Raw genomic sequence first — 16,462 nt, 5'->3', positions numbered from 1 at the left:
CTTTGTCAGATGTATATTTTGCAAATATTTTCTCCCACTCTGTTGGTTGTCTTTTAACTCTGTTAATTGTTTCTTTTGCTGTGCAGAAGCTTTTTAGTTTGATATAATCCCACTTGTTTATTTTTCCTTTGGTTGCCCGTGCTTTTGGGGTCGTATTCATGAAGTCTGTGTCCAGTCCTGTTTCCTGAAGTGTTTCTCCTATGTTTTCTTTAAGAAGTTTTATTGTTTCAGGGTGTATATTTAAATCCTTAATCCATTTTGAGTTGATTTTAGTATATGGTGAGAGGTATGGGTCTAGTTTCATTCTCCTGCATATGGATATCCAGTTCTCCCAGCACCATTTGCTGAAGAGGCAGTCCCTTCCCCAGTGAATAGGCTTGGTGCCTTTGTCAAAGATCAGATGGTGTGGGTTGATTTCTGGATTCTCTATTCTATTCCATTGATCGGTGTGTCTGTTTTTATGCCAGTACCATACTGTTTTGGTTATTATAGCTTTGTAGTATAAAGTTGGGTAGTGTTATGCCTCCAGCTTTATTTTTTTTGCTCAGCATTGCTTTGGCTATGCGTGGTCTTTTATTATTCCATATAAATGTCTGAATAGTTCTTTCCATTTCTGAGAAAAATGTCATTGGAATTTTGATGGGGATTGCATTGAATTTGTATATCACTTTGGGTAGTATGGACATTTTCACTATGTTGATTCTTCCAATCCAAGAGCATGGGATATCTTTCCATCTTCTTGTATCCTCTCTAATTTCTCAGTGCTGATACTTTTAAGTGAAGATCCAAAGGGTCAAACCCTTGAATGCAGCCCAGCTGTCAGTACAGATGGTTAGTGGCCCTGGCTCATTTTTTATCACCATCCACACTGCTCTTAGTTCAGCCCACTGGCTGCTTTGCCCTGTACCATTCTTACCACAGGGTATCTGTTAAGGGTTGGACAGCAACAGCCGTTCATGATGCCAAGGGGCCCATGCTGGAGCCATCTGTATGCCAAGCTTGCTCTGCAATGGGTCCCTTTCCCTCATGGAAAGGTGTGGCCTCCACCTCCATGGGTATAGGTTGTGTCAAAGTTTCCTCCACCACCTCTACTGGTCCTAATACAGTCTGTAACTCATTAGATAGAGGACTTGTTGACACAGTACTTCTCTGTTGGATATAGCCTCCCCATTTAGACAGAGTGGCAGTCTGAGCTACACCGGTTTTAGGGGCTATTGCCCACGTCCACAACCAACCTGGAATGGGCTATGTTGTCCTCACTAGGACCTTGGCAGTTCCTGTAATGGCTTCAGTAGCCATTAGGGCCAAATACACAGCTGCTAACTATTTTTCTATCAAAGAATAGTGCACTTCAGCGCCCTTCCAAAGCTGGGACCAGAATCCAATAGGTGTTCAGACTCGGTCCTGCCTCTGCCATAAACCCCATCCCAACCCTTCTTGGGTTATGTGTACATTCAATTCAAAAGGCTGAGTAGAATTGGCTATTTGTAAAGCTTGCACTTGCTGAATTGCCCTCTTTGTAGCATGGAAAGCCCACTCTACATCCTCTGTCCAATCCCAAGGAGCTCCTTTTTTTGTCAATGCATACAGTGGGTGCACCATTTGGTCCATATGGGGTACAAAACCTCTCCAATACCCCAGAAGTCCCAAATATGTATGTAGCTGTGCCACCGTTGTGGGCCAAGGGTATGCCTGTATTTTATCTACAATGGCTTCTGTGATGACTCATGTCTTACCCGACCAAACACCTCCCAAGAATTTGACGGACAGCCCAGGTCCTTGTACTTCAGTTGTGTTCAAGGCCTACCCACCCACATTGTTCCAAATGGCCTAACAGCATCAGAGCCGCCTTGGTTAAATCTTCAAGAGAATCACAAGTTAGTAAAACAGCATCAATATAACGAAACATTGTGACCGTTGTAGGCCTGGTCCACTTGGTAAGGTCCCCAGCCACCAAACCATGACAAATGATTGGGCTATGCAAACAGCCTTGAGGTAACACCTGAAAAGTCCACTGCTTTCCTTTCCAGGTGAAGGCAAATTGATCTTGGTTATCAGTCCGAATCGGGATGGAGAAAAAAGCATTTGCAAGGTGCAGTATATAATGATAAGTTCCTACTGAGTCGTCAGCTGATCCATTAAGTCATGAACCAAAAGCACAGCTGCATGCAAAGGAGGCACTACTTTGTTCAGTTCTTGATAGTCCACAGTCATTCTCCAAGTACCCATCAGGTTTTTTCACTGGCCATACAGGGGCATTAAAGGGACTATGTGCGGGACGAATGATGCCAACTTTTTCTAACTCCAAGATAGTATCACCTATCTCCGCATGTCCTCCTGGCAGGTGATACTGTTTCACATGCACTACACACCTTGGCTTGGGTAATTCCTGTGGAACATGCTTGGCATGTCCCTGCAACACAGGCTTTACTGTGTGGATCCGCAATTGGAATTCTCCAACTGTCATTTGCAGGCACAAACCTTAAAGTACATCTATACCCAGAATGTATTCGGCTACAGGAGATGCACACACAGTGTATACATGAGAGGGCAATTGTCCTATCCCCAGCAGCAAAGACACAGATTTTACTTTAATAGATTGTCCTCCATAGCCATCAACATTCACTGTGGCCCCCGGAAACTTATCTGCGTTGCCGTGTATCAGGCTACATTCTGCACCAGTGTCCACCAACACTAGCACTCGCTGTACGTTTGTCTCTGACCAAAGTATTGCAAGTTCAACATGAGGCCTCCAGGCCTCGTCTGCCCCCAAAAGATGAGCACCTTGGCCTGCTTCCTAGCTAAAAGAGAACAGTCCATCTTCCTCCGCAGAGGTAGCCATGAAATCTTTCAGATTCACTGGGCATACTTAGTCATTTGTCTCTTTTGGAAGTTGGGTGTAACACTGTTTGGGGCACAATTGTTGCCACAAAGCAAATAGGACCACATTTGGTTGATGGTCAATATTCTTGCTATCAACCCCTGCTATGAGCAAGTCAAACCACATCTGCATATGGCTGGTCTTGCTCGGTCCCTTCAGGGCAACATTCTGAGCATTTCTTGGGGGTTTGGTCTTAGCCAACTTTTGGACCCCCATGCTTTTCTCTTCCCCTCTGCCTCATCTAGTCTGGCCATCATGGTTGTCACTTCATGTATAGGACAATCAAGGCATGGGGCCAGTATGGCCATCAGCGACCCGAAGGATGTCAGTGGAGCATTTTGCAGCACTACATCTCTCATGCTGCCGGTAAAACGCTCATCATCTGGGCCCCGGGTGTTCACATTAAACATGGACTGTCACATCCCCCTCTCCAAAATTATTTGAACCAGCTTGGCATATGTTTGCCATTTACTCACAGTTTTGGGCAGTTCTTCAGCGTTCGTCCACATGGTCCAGATGGCTGCATCCTCCTGTTCCGTCAAGGAGTGGTTATCCTGTCCTGGTGCGTATCTGCAGCTGTTCTGTAGTTGCTGCCACAGGGACAGGTGCATGACAGAGGCTAACTTTTCCAACTCATCACCAGAGCACATCACACTATCCACCCCTAGGTCCCACAGCCGTGGCGGTCAGGCAGCCAGGGGTTCTCCCTGTTTCTGCCCAAACTGTTTCCCCAAGTCAATCAACTCGACCTGTGTATACGGAATATAGGTAGTGAACTGAGTCACATGTGGGTTGCCCACCGGTTGTCCACCCGGTTCCATGGACTGCTCACGTTTCATTTTCTGATGAACAACAGGTCGTGCCAGGAGACACACAGGTTCTCCCAACTCACCCTCAGGTTTGTCATCATCTTTGGCATCAGACACAGGGGTGGCCTTTTGCTGTACCTCAGCCTCCAGAACAGGTACCCGCACTTCCAACAAGTCTGCTTTCTGCTACAAATCTTGAAGTCGTGCTGCTTCATAGAGTGCCTGGTCCATGTTGACTCATAGTACAATGAGCAATAGCCAGACCCTGGCCAATAGGAAAGTGGCCACTGGGTAGCACATGCTCAAGGGTAGCCACATTTCCTTCCCCTCCTGAGGGGCTAGTGGCTCCCTTACCTGCTTGGAACCTTGCTGTTAACTATGCCAAGGGTCACAGAGCCCTCTGCCCCATCCTGTGCAGGTTGTGAGCCAGGTAAGTGAAAGAAAAATCAAGCAGCCACTGGCAAAGTTGACATGCTTTATTTCAGATGCAAGCTCCACCGCCAGCAGTTCGAAGCCATTGTCTTATATACTAAAAGTACACAATAGCGGCAATAAGCCAAGGGGTATATGGGCACACATGTGCACTAACACTACTCTTAGGTAACTTGTTTACAATGGATGTGCTGAATCATACACAGCTGGATATGAGGTGAGGGGGCCTGACTAAACGAACTCCATTTTCCTTACAGACCCCCCAGCAAGGTCAAGGTGAATCTCAGCACAACAGTCAGCACGAGGCCAGAAAGCTCCAGACCCCATGTGCGGCAGGAAGTCTGAAGGCATCAGGGGAGCTATTGATCCAAGAGATTAGCTGTTTGTGAGTGTCAAAAGGACAAAATTACACCAAATTTAAAGATCTCAATTGGCTTTACTGTGATTCTAGAATTGGGCAACACGTCATTCCGTAAAATAAAATACGTGTTCCAATGAGCTATGCAGAAGGGATTGGTTTTATAGACAGAAAAGGCTGAAGAAAGCAGAAACAAAGAACAAAAGGTGGATTAGTCATTTCAAAGTCACTTTCCTTGTAAGGTGGAGATGGTGAGTCAGGACAATAGGAAAATAACTGATTATTTAACCTCAGGTTACATCAGGCTGTGCTTTTTGTGTAAGGATTAAAGCAGACGGAACTTCATCATCATGCCTGTTGATGATTTGAGAAAGATTTGGGAAAGTGGCTGTTGTCTCTCTCCTGATTTCTCAGAAGGTCAGAGCACAATTTAGTTTAGGTTTGGGAGTGTAGAACTCAGCAGTGCTGACTCCATTTTGATTTTCAGTCTTGTCTGTTGGGGTCTAGTGCAAACTTAGCCCAAAACAATGTCCTCCTACAGTTTTTATTTAACAAGAAGAACTGGATTGAGAGGAACTTGATAGCTCTGGCAGAGAGTCTGAGAGAGAATTTTTGTTACTTAACACATAGAAAACTAAACGAATTTTAAAATAAGGAATGTTTAACACCAAGGGAAACTTAAGTTTTACAGGGAGAGAAATGTAATCACAATATGGAAATAGGGCTTGGGTGTGAAGAGTATTAATTTAAGCAAAATAAGATAATCACTGAATGGTGGCTTTAACTAAATATTGTAATATGACTGTAATGGAAGAATGAAGGAGTTAGTGTATGGTTTGGGGGAAGAGGCAGGATAGAAGAATAAAACCCTCGTCTTTCATAATAGAAGGTTAGTTGAGAACATCTTACATTGGAACCAAGAATTAGTAGAATAAGCATATTATTTAGAAATAGGGAGCTAAATAGCAGAAGAAAGAGCAAAAGGAGTTGGAAGAAGTTGTCTGTAGAGGGCAGGCGTAAGGGGTGGGCAGAGGATGGAGCAGGGACCGTTTTTCATCGTGAGCTTAAAGAACAGTGTGTACTTTGATAAACACAAACTTTTTAAAAAATTTTAAAGACTGGGCAGAACTTATAAAAATGATAGAGTAAGTTTAGGGAAAACAATTTAGAGGTGGGAATGATTAATTTTATTCTAGAGGGTTGTGGCCTATGATTTCCTCACCTTACCCTTAGGAAGACAGATGCTGACTTTGAATTATCTATTTCAGTTACTTGGGGGTGTCAGAAGATGAGTAACCAAAATCTACAGATTCCTGCCCATTGCCTAACAACTACAGTGAAGGGTTGGGCCACTGGTAGCACTTACTCCCATTTCTCAGTTTGGTATACCCTTAAACCCCCATCCTAACGGATCAGGCATTGTTTCAGATGCTTGGGAATGGGCAAAAGAGATCACCAGGTGCTATGGTCTGAATGTCTGTGTCCCCCCAAAATTCATATGTTGAAACCTAACACTCAATGTGATGGTATTAGGGGGTGGGGACTTTGAGAGGTGATTAGGTCATGGGGGCAGAGTCCTCATGAAGGGCACTAATGCCCTTACAAAGAGACCCCAGAGAGACCCCTTCCCCCTTTCACCCTGTGAGGACACAACGAGAAGATTGCCACCTATGGACCAGGAAGTGGGCCCTCACCAATCATCAAATCTGCTGGCACCTTGATCATGGACTTCCCAACCTCCAGAACTGTGAGAAATCAATTTCTGTAGTTTATAAGCCACCCAGTCTAAGGTATTTTATCATAGCAGCCAAACAGACTAAGACCCCAGCATACTGATCTGGATATTTCATTGTCAAGGTGATACTGTAAGTCTGCAGAGACAGAGGTTACCTTGTAGAATTTTATCTGGTGGAAATGCAAGTTAATTTCTGTCCAGTGGTACAGATAACCCCAAAGGTTATGGTTTATGGCCCTGTTGACCATTAGCCAGTTCTATACCTAAACCAGCGATGTATAAAATTGCCTATACATACCTTGTTTCTCAAATGCATCTTATCAGTTACAACATCTTATTCTCATTAATTAATGAGTTAACTAAATCTTTCCCATATTTTTATTTTATATTTGCATGATAGTCATGATTTTACCTTTCTGAAAATTATACTTTAAGACTAAGATTAAATCTATATAAACATTTACAAAACTCCTATTCTTGGAACTAGCCTTTCAAACCTACAATTATAAAAATTAAGGGCCAGCCCGTGGCTCACTGGGTGAGCATGGTGCTGACAACACCAAGTCAAGGGTTAAGATCCCCTTACCAGTCATCTTTAAAAAAAAAAAATTAGGACATTTCTTTTTTAACCAAAGCAACTAAGTAGGAGGAATTCACTGGGTTTTGTCTTCTTTCCTGTTCTGGTTGGAGATGCTAATTAGACTCAATGAGTCAACAACAACAACGAAAGTGTTTTCAGGGAGAACCCTCTAGACTCATGATGTTATTGGGCCCAAATCCAGCTGCCTGCCCCCTTTCAAAAGCAAACCACTCAAAAATCAAATATTGGTGAAAATGGAAGTCAGCTTTTATTAAAAAATACCAGTGACCTGAGGAGAGATGTTGGCTAACCCATATCTCTAGGATAATGGCCAGATGAAAGGATAATGAAGGCTTATGGCCAGATGAAAGCCATCTCAAAGACTCAGGCTTACTTAGGGGTTTGTAAAGAGGGGGCTGAGGGAATGGAATGTGGGAAATGAAAAGCAGGAGGGAGGAGGTGTGAGTATTGGGGGCTCGGTGCTCCATGCAAGGAGCCAGGTGCAAGGTCTTGCCAAAGCTCTATCTGGTTTCTGCTCCCATCCTTGATGTTATCTCATGGCCCTGCTGGAGGGTTAGAATCAGCATAGCTTTGCTGATGTCTCCCTTGGTTAGGGTCTGAATAGTTTGTGCAAGTCTGCAGCTCCAGGCTGACTGGAAAACAACTTTACATTCATATAAGTAATGTCATCTTGCCCCATAACCAAGGTTCAAAATATCAAATAACCATGGGAAAAGAGGGAACTCAGAGAAATGCATGCCAAGAAAAAAACTGCATCCTTTTAAAATCTTTTATAGGTCCCAATATGGCTTCAGTCCTGTTCACTGAAACAATGGGATAGGTCCAGTCTCCATAGACTTAAAATGCAAATGGGAATGAGACAAGACCTTTGTTAAAATGATGCTTGGAGGCAGGGGTTTCTCTACAAGTCTGGAGGAAGGCAAGATCATGTTCTAGGTTGGTGGGAAAGGCATCCTCCCCAAACACGGGCCAATTGTAGCTGGGGCTTTAAAGCAGACAAGAGGACATGGAGGCACAGAATGAGTAAAACCATGGGGGCCTGGTGAGGAAGACCCTGTGGAGGATGCAGAACTTGAGAGCAGGGACAAGAAGACTACTGTCTTCTCTATCCCACTCATTTGATAACTAACAACATATGACCTTATTTCATTCATTCATTCATTCATTATTTTTTCATGTTTTTAAATTAGATTATTAAATTATTTTGTATTACTGTAATTATCCTTATGGGAGAAAAAACAAAAACAAAAACATGTTTACATGACGGATTGTTCTTCAAAGGGTTGCCATAACAAAATGACACAGAATGGGTGGCTTAGACAACAGAAATTTATTTTCTTACAGTTCTGGAGGCTGGAAGTTCAAGATCAAAGTTTCCTGCAGGTTTGGTTTCTGGTGGAGGACTCTCTCCTCAGCTTGCAGATGGCCACCTTCCTGCTGCGTCCTCACATGGCCTTTTCTCCATGGGCACCCATCCCTGTTGTTTCTTTCTCTGTCTCTCTTCTTTTAAGGACACCAGTCCTGTTGGGTTAGGGCTCACCCAGAAGACTAATATAACTTTAATTACCTCTTTAAAGGCCCCCTCTCTAAATATTTCAAGGTATACCGGTGATTAGGACTTCAACATGTGAATTTTGAAGGGACACAATTCTGTTGATGACACATGGTAAAAACTCAAACAGTACATGATTATACACATTGAAAAATGCATCTCCCATACACCGCTCCTCCAGTCCCACATCCTCAAATAGATATCATCATCCACACTTTTCATGCCTCTGAATGTGAGTTCTTTGAAGGCTGAGACCATGTGGTATAATCTTTGCAAAAAGGAGGGTGGGCCTTGCTCAGGCGTGTGGAGGGAGGCGAGCACTGGACCTTACAGGCCAACACTCCCCTTGACCTTTGCCCTCCTTAGAACGGAATGGGGGAGGGGCAGGAGGAGTGCTTGCTGTTTGCTGAGAACTCACTTTCTGTGCACAGCTCTGGGTAGGGGAGAAAAATAGGAAGGACCCGTCATCACACAGAACTAACTCACTGTACAGGAAAGAGGGAGAAAAATCAGGGAAGAAAAACAAATAAACAAATTAAGTAGCTTCAGGCTTTCCAAAGTATTTTAACTTAGTGGAGAATATAATACATTGGTTACTATATTTACATTTTTAGAATTCTTTAGTTTGTATAACTGCACAAACTTTTTTTTTAACATTTTTAAAACAACAACTTTACTGAGCGAGAACTCACACATCATAAAATTCACCCTTTTAAAGTATACAATCCAAAAAATAAAAATAAATAAATAAATAAAATGGGGCTGGCTGATTAGGTCACAGGTTTGGATCCCTATACCGACCAGCCACCAAAAAATAAAAAATGAGAATAATTACACAATCCAGTGTTTTTTAGTATATTCACAAGGTTGTAACCATCACTACTATCTAATTCCAGATCATTTTCATCAAATATTCTAAAAGCACTCCATTCCCTGTTATGGTCAAATAATATTCCATTTTGTGGCTATATTGCATTTTATTTGTCCTTTTATCAGTTGATGAGCATTTGGGTTCTTTGCACTTTTGGGCTATTATGCATAATGCTACTATGAACATTCATGCAAAAACTTTTTGTGGACATATGTTTCCACTTCTCTTAGACACATACCTAAGAGTGAAATTACTAGGTCAAATGGAAACTCTAAGTTTAACTTTTTGAGGAACTAGCACACTGTTTTCCACAGTGGCTGCATCATTTTACATCTTCACCAGCAATGGAGGGTTCCGATTGCTGCACATCCTTACTAAAACTTGTTATTGTCTTTTGATTACAGCTGTCATGGTCCATGTGAAGTGGTACCTCATTACCGTCTTGAATTACAGTTTCCTAATGGCTAATGATGCTGAGCAACTTTTCAAGTGCTTACTGGTCATTTGTATACCTGCCCATTTTTAAATTGGGTTGTCATTTTATTGTTATAATAGTTCTTATATATTCTAGATACAAGTCTGTATTAGTCTACTTGGGCTGCCATAATAAAATACCACAGAAAGAGTGGCTTAAACAAGAGAAATTAATTTTCTTACAGTTCTGGAGGTTGGAACTCTGAGATCCAGGTGCCTCCAGGTTTTGTTTTTTGGTGAGGGCTCTCTCCTTGGCTTGCAGATGGCCACCTTCTGGATGTGACCTCACAGAACCTTTTCTCTGTGCACATCCATCCCTGGTGTCTCTGTCTCTCTTCTTATGAGGACGCCAGTCTGATTGGACTAGGACCCCACCCTTATGACCTCATTTAACCTCAATTACTTCCTTAGATGCCTTCTCTCCAAATAGTCACATTGGGGGTTAGGGCTTCAACTTATGAATTTGAGGGGAGCACAGTTCCGTCCATAACAAAGTCCGTTATCAGATATAAAATTTGCAAAAATTGTCTCCCATTGTGTTGTCTTTTTACTTTTTACTGTCTTTCCTTTGAAGCACAAATGTTTTTAATTTTTATGATGTCCAGTTCATCTACTTTTCTTTTGTTGTTGCATACTTTTGATGTCACATATAAAAAACCATTATCTAATCCAAGGTCACAAAGGTGTATACCTATGTGTGTTTCTAAGCGATTATAGTTTTAAGTCTTACATTTATATTTTGTATCCATTTCAAGTTAGCTTTTGTGTATGGTGTGAGGAAGGGGTCCAACTTCATTCTTTCACGTGTGGATATTCAGTTATTCCAGCACAATTTATTGAAAAGACTAGCATTTCCCCATTAAATAGTCTTGGCACGTTTGTCAAAAACCAATCGACCTTAATGTAAAGGTTTATTTCTGTGCTCTCAATTCTATCCCATTGATCTATATGTTTATGCTTATGCCACTACTACACAGTCTTGATCGTTGTAGATTTGTAGCAAGTTTTGAAATCAGGAAGTGTGAGTCCTTCAACTTTGTCTTTTTCAAGATCATTCTAGCTACTATGGGTTTCTTGCATTTCTAAGAATTTGAGATCAGATCATCAATTTCATTAGAAAAGCCAGTTAGGATTTTGACAGTAATTTCACTGAATCTGTAGGTCACTTTGGACAGTACTGCCATCTTAATAATATTAACCATTCCAATCCATGAACACAAGGTATATTTTACTTATCTAGGTCTACTTTAATTTCTTTCAACAATATTTTGTAGTTTTTAGCATAGAAATCTTGCACTTATTTTGTTAATCTTATTCCTAAGTATTAGATGCTATCCTAAGTGGAATTTGCATAAACATTGTTAAATGGAGTTATAGTGCTGCGTGTGTATGTGCAATAGAGTTATAGTTTTACAAAACAAATAATTCCCTCATAGTGGTGATCATTAAAAATCATTCCCCACAAAATTTTCCTATTGGCTTTTCATCACTTTGCTCTCATTTTCCTTTCCTTTCGGCCCACTCCTTTGCCTGAATACACTCACTTTAGACGTGTATAAAAAGCTCTAACCAGCCTCTCTAAGGTGCACCAAAGAAAAGGGAAGTGGAACAAAGAAGCAAGGAGACCAACTGTGTCTGTTTGCTTAACAGCTGGCTATGGAGGCCTTTTCCCCTAGCACTGTGCACACAAACTGTACCACCTAAGATGTTATATCCTAAGCTTCTTCTTGAAAAAACAAATCATGGGAAAAATTACGTAAATAGAGAAACATGTCTGCAGAAGTCAAGGGCATTCTGGGATTTACATTAATACTGGATTGTCCTGGTAGTTATTAATAATGGCTGAGCTGACCTTGGACATAGGCAGAGGCTGCCATCCATGTAGCCCATTTTCATGAACTCAAGGAACTCCCTGCTCAGTAATTTACAGCTCTTGCCTGAGAGAGCTTGCTGTTTACATGCCTCAACTTCTGGAATTAAAGGTTGATTCCTTTTGCTTGGGGCATTAGGGTTAAAAAGCAGTTACCTCTGGAATGAGTTGCTTAGTGAGCCTTAGAAGTCCTTTACACCTGAGTGTATTTACTTCTCCAAGCAGGACCCTAGAGCATTATCTGCCAGAGAAAAGGGCAGGAGGGTTTCTGACCAGGAAGAGGGCACAAGATGTGCCAGAAAGAGCAAACTTACTCTCTTCACCTGAAACACCTGCTCTGATCTTGATTGTAACTCACGTGTCAGAGCATGCTCAAGGTACAGAAGACAGTGCAAGGACTCGATTCAAAGCATTAGATCCAGCCTCCTCATCCTCATATTTCACTATTGACTACCAACACTTCCAGCTGGAACTGAATTTCGTCAGTCTTGTCTTTCCTGGCCTCTGTGTGTGCTAAGTACAAAGAAACCACTAAATGACCTAACAAGGAGAAAGAAGAGAAACAAGCCAGATAATCCATGATGTGGGCAATCCATCTCTTGGTACGGGAATGCTGACTGCTTGAAAAGAGTCAAGATTGTGATTTTATTGGAGTTTTATGCTGGAATCTAGGTGTATAGGACTATAAATTGAGCCACTTATAACAATATTTTAAACCAAAATGTTAGGGTCACAAGGCCCCTAAATGATGTGCGATTTGGAAATAACAGTGAGATGCAGTCCCATACTTGTCCAAGGTGCCATTCTTCTGCTATGCTTACCAGTGCTCCTGGGATCTCTTTTCGAAAGAACACACTTGTTTTCACGACCACCAGGCTGGGCTTCCTCTTCCTTGACAATTGTAGAAATAACATTTTAGTACTGCTAATGGGAAAGCTATTTCTTGAGTGCACTTTCTTTAAATGGACATCTAGCACAACTGACCCCAGTACCCTCACAGAAGGAGGACTTGGCTTTAAGAACAGAGCCATAGATGCTCATAATTGACTCAAAAAAAAAAAAAGAAAGAAAAAGAAACTTCTAATGTGGCCCCAGGGCTTCTGATTCACTGCTCCAGATTCCCAGGAGCTGGGGTGGGGGCAGTCCTCAGAGTGAGATGCTGGCTATGGGAGGTTTGGAGAATTCTGAAAGGTCTCAGACATGTGGGAGTTGAGCTGAACTCTGAGATCTACTTTCCCCTTCAAATGTCCCTGTTTTGATGAAACTTGTCAGGGCAGAGATTGCTGGCTGTCCACCAAAATCTGGTCCTCCCTTCCTCCTGGACTCAAGGCTAGAGCACATTTCCCACCCTCCCTTGTAATCTGGGGTGTGCACCAGTAGAAATGAGCAGTGATGGGTGTCCTTTCCCAGCTTGCTCCACAAACGCTCCCATGAGTTTTCCACATGCCCTTTGTCCCTTTCTTTCTAGCTGGATGGTACCAAACAGAACCTCTTTGGAAGTCACGTATGGGAGATGGCAAGGCTATCATGAGCCTGGCTGGGCCTCTGAGTGACTGTGTGGAGCAGAGCCACTGCTGACCTCGAACCCTTGTGTGGGACCCTTAGAGAGAGAGATAAGAGTCTGTCTTGAACCACTGCCTGTTTAGTTTTTCACCTGAGTCAAAGACATCCATTAATCACTAACTTTTCTTGCCTGCCCTCCTTAGTATTTCTTTTTTTTTTTTTTAAAGATGACTGGTAAGGGGATCTTAACCCTTGGCTTGGTGTTAGCAGCACCACACTCTCCCGAGTAAGCCACAGGCCGGCCCTCCTCCTTAGTATTTCTTAACCTCCTTCACTCTCTACTTCCATTGCCACTGTTATTTGAGGTCCTCATCATCTCTTACCTGAACTATCACAGCAGCTTCATAACTGGATGGTAAAATCTGAACCCATCACTACGGCAGATGTGGCCACCTCTCTAGCCTCACCTCCCAGCACTGCCACTACTGGGTTCAAGCCACCCTGAGAGGCAGAGCCCTGCACACACATGCATGCCCTTCCAGGATCGTCACCTTCGTGGCTGTCCCTCAGCTAGAAATGCCCACCCTTCTCCCCACCCCTTCATCCTCCCTACATCTGCCAAACTCCTACACATCCTCGGCTTTATAGGAAGCCTTACCTGATGTCCTAGCATGGTATTATGTGGCTGTCCCTGTCCTGTGAGCGCCTGGGGACAGGTCTGTGTTTTAGCCACTTCTCTCCCCAGTGCCGAGCTTGGTGACAACCTAGGCAGGTATTTACTCAATAATGAATGGATGACTGTTTCCAAGCACCTATGGTCCCTCCTTCTCCCCCACCTGATGCTTCCATCTGGAAAGCCAGGATTCTCTCCTCCAGAAGCTAGCTTTCTGGCTTTGGCCCCTGCCCCTCTGTTTTTGCTCCAATGAAAGTTTCTTCTACCATCTCAACTGCACAATCACTCAAGGCACAAATGACATACAAGTGAGGAGAGTTTCACCTGTGGAGATACCAAGTCACTGAAGTTCCCTTGTTCAGAGTCACCCTCACTTCCCGCTCTGGTCTCAGTCCCCTTGGAGAAAGAGGATGGGAGGAAAGGGAAGTCAAACTTCACAGAAGGTCTGAGACACGGGGTTTTCTCCAGTTGGGCCGTTGCCTGCCAGGGTGGTTGTCTCCCACTGTGGGAAGCTACCAGCCTTCAGGTCTTCCTTCCACGACCAAGCCCTCTGCGGAGCAGGCTGGGGCACGTGGGATAGGCACTTCCTCAGCTCCGCTGTCAGCATCTGCAAAGAGTCAACAGGAGTGCAAGCAAAGGGACTTGCCAAGGTGACTTGGCAGGTCTGTGGTGAGCAGAAAGTGGAACCGAAACCTCCTGTCCCCCGAGGTATCCTTGTCACCACACACAAGGCCCTTTCACTCCATAAAAGGGAGGAGGTCATGATGTCCCGTTGCTCAAGGCTAAAGCCTTGGGGAAGGGCAAGAATAACCTTATTCTGACATCTCCCTTGCTGAGCTGAGACATTCCTGATCCCTTGAGCTTCTCCTCTCAGGGGAGGACAATGGCTCACCTAGAAGAGATGCACTCAATCCCTACCGCATGGGAAAGAACTGGAGAGAAACAGAGGAAGCAAACATCTCGTGTGGCCATGACCTACACATTACAAAACTCCCCTCCAATCTCACGAAGACCGCTCTCCTTGTTTGAGCTCACAGGCATTTTTTTTCTGTTTAATAATAGCAAGAAGTTTTTATGATGTGAAACTGCCAAAAAGCCATTTCCCCCAGATCTGGTGGTTATGTAGATCGATTGTGGGTTTGTGCCAAATAACAAGAAACAGTTCAACAAACAAAACCCACTGAGCATAAACTCTACTTTTATGGAAAAGAAATACAGCAAAATGTAAGTACTATGTTTCTAAACTATTAATGTCAGCAAACCATTTAGAAATAGCCTTCAGAATTTAGAAATGACACCACGTTTTCCCAGATAAGTCTACTTACATCTATGTAGTGGGTGGTAAGGCAGAGCTCAGGGCTGGGGATCAGGACACCAGGGCTCAAGCTCAGCCCTCCTGCTAATTCTGGGACAAGGAGCTTCAGCCTCTCAGCCGGTGGTTTGTGTATCTATAGATCTAGGGCTCTTAGCAGGTCTGCAACCTGCACTTCTCCCCAGGCAGGACTGAGGGCCTCCTCACAGAACATGCTGGATACAGGCAGATGCCCCGGCACACAGCATTGTGGTCCAGCCTCTTAAAACAACTTTCAGAGACCGGTTAGCTCAGGGGGTTAGAGCATAGCCTTGTTAACAGCAAGGTCAAGGGTTCGGATCCCCTACCAGCCAGCCCCCCCCAAAGCCCAGATGGTGATACTGGTTAAATTTTGGGGGTGGGTTACCCCTAACCTTGGTCTTCTGCGCTTTCTCTGGTTTATTGTGAACATAACTTTTGACCTCCTTTCCCCACCTCTTGACTTTTAAGTTTTTCAGTAGTTACCCCAAGCTCTCTTTTCCTCCTGAATCTCTCTTAAAAGTCTTAACTGTTGGAATTTCACGGTCAGTCTAAGGTCAAGTGTGGGATTATCTTACTGCCTTTCTTTGCCTAGAGCTTCATTGCGTTTCAGAAGAAAACTACACCTCCCTGCTTCCCCCAACACACAGCACAGCAGACAAAAAGACATTTGCAGAATCGTCAACTTTAACGATCCTGCTGAAATTGGCCTCCTCAGAGGCGGCTAATGGAGAATGTGTGTCTGCTCTGAGATTCACAGCTGGTCCCCAAGGCGGCTCGGGTTCTTACCTGGCCCCTTGAGTAAACCTGATCAGATGCCATCATCGGATTGATTTCAGCCGGGGCCCTTTGGCGGAGGAAGCAATCAGAGGCGTCGGCTGACGGTTTCGGTGAGTTGAGCTCTGGGCTCCGGGACTCGGGCGGGTGCAGAACTAAACTGTAAATCTTTAACTTTCTTTTTTATAGTAGTGAAATATATTTAGTGTGGAACATCAGCTACTTGATGTGCCCAGTGGGACGTGGTGGAAGAAGCCCGGGCCCACGGAGAAGGAAGACCCCGGCCGCGCAGGCGCCCAGCGCAGCTTTCGGCCCTCGTGCGGGGCCGGCCTGACGCGCGGCCGGCGTGGCCCCGGGACGCGCATGCTCCACCGAAGTCCCGCGCGGGGGTGCGGCCCCCCCCTGCGCGGACCTGGACTGCGCATGTGCGCGCGCGGTCTTCGTGCTGGGTCCCACTTGAGGTTCTAGACACACTCCTGGATCCTGAGCGTAAGGTCCCCGTTTTTGCTTAATCTCTCTTAAAGTGGCTTTGTTATTTTTAAACAAAAATCTTAGTTAAGGCAAGAATCCACGCTTCCTCCTGGCCAACCCCCTCC

General features: G+C 44.0%; 1 long non-coding RNA gene across 1 annotated transcript; it reads right to left on the bottom strand.

Annotated features, from left to right (window-relative positions):
- Positions 1–8,793: 8,793 nt before the first annotated feature.
- On the bottom strand, positions 8,794–16,058 carry LOC134362458 (uncharacterized). The gene is made up of 4 exons (XR_010021634.1): positions 15,879–16,058; positions 14,084–14,155; positions 12,405–12,474; positions 8,794–8,853 (listed from the first exon to the last, which is right to left on the bottom strand). It is a non-coding gene; the product is annotated as an uncharacterized LOC134362458 (long non-coding RNA).
- Between the last annotated feature and the right edge of the window lie 404 nt (positions 16,059–16,462).

The sequence above is a fragment of the Cynocephalus volans genome, chromosome 14 (assembly GCF_027409185.1).
Source record: "Cynocephalus volans isolate mCynVol1 chromosome 14, mCynVol1.pri, whole genome shotgun sequence".
Lineage (NCBI taxonomy): Eukaryota > Metazoa > Chordata > Mammalia > Dermoptera > Cynocephalidae > Cynocephalus > Cynocephalus volans.
This window is presented reverse-complemented; position numbering and strand designations above follow the sequence as displayed.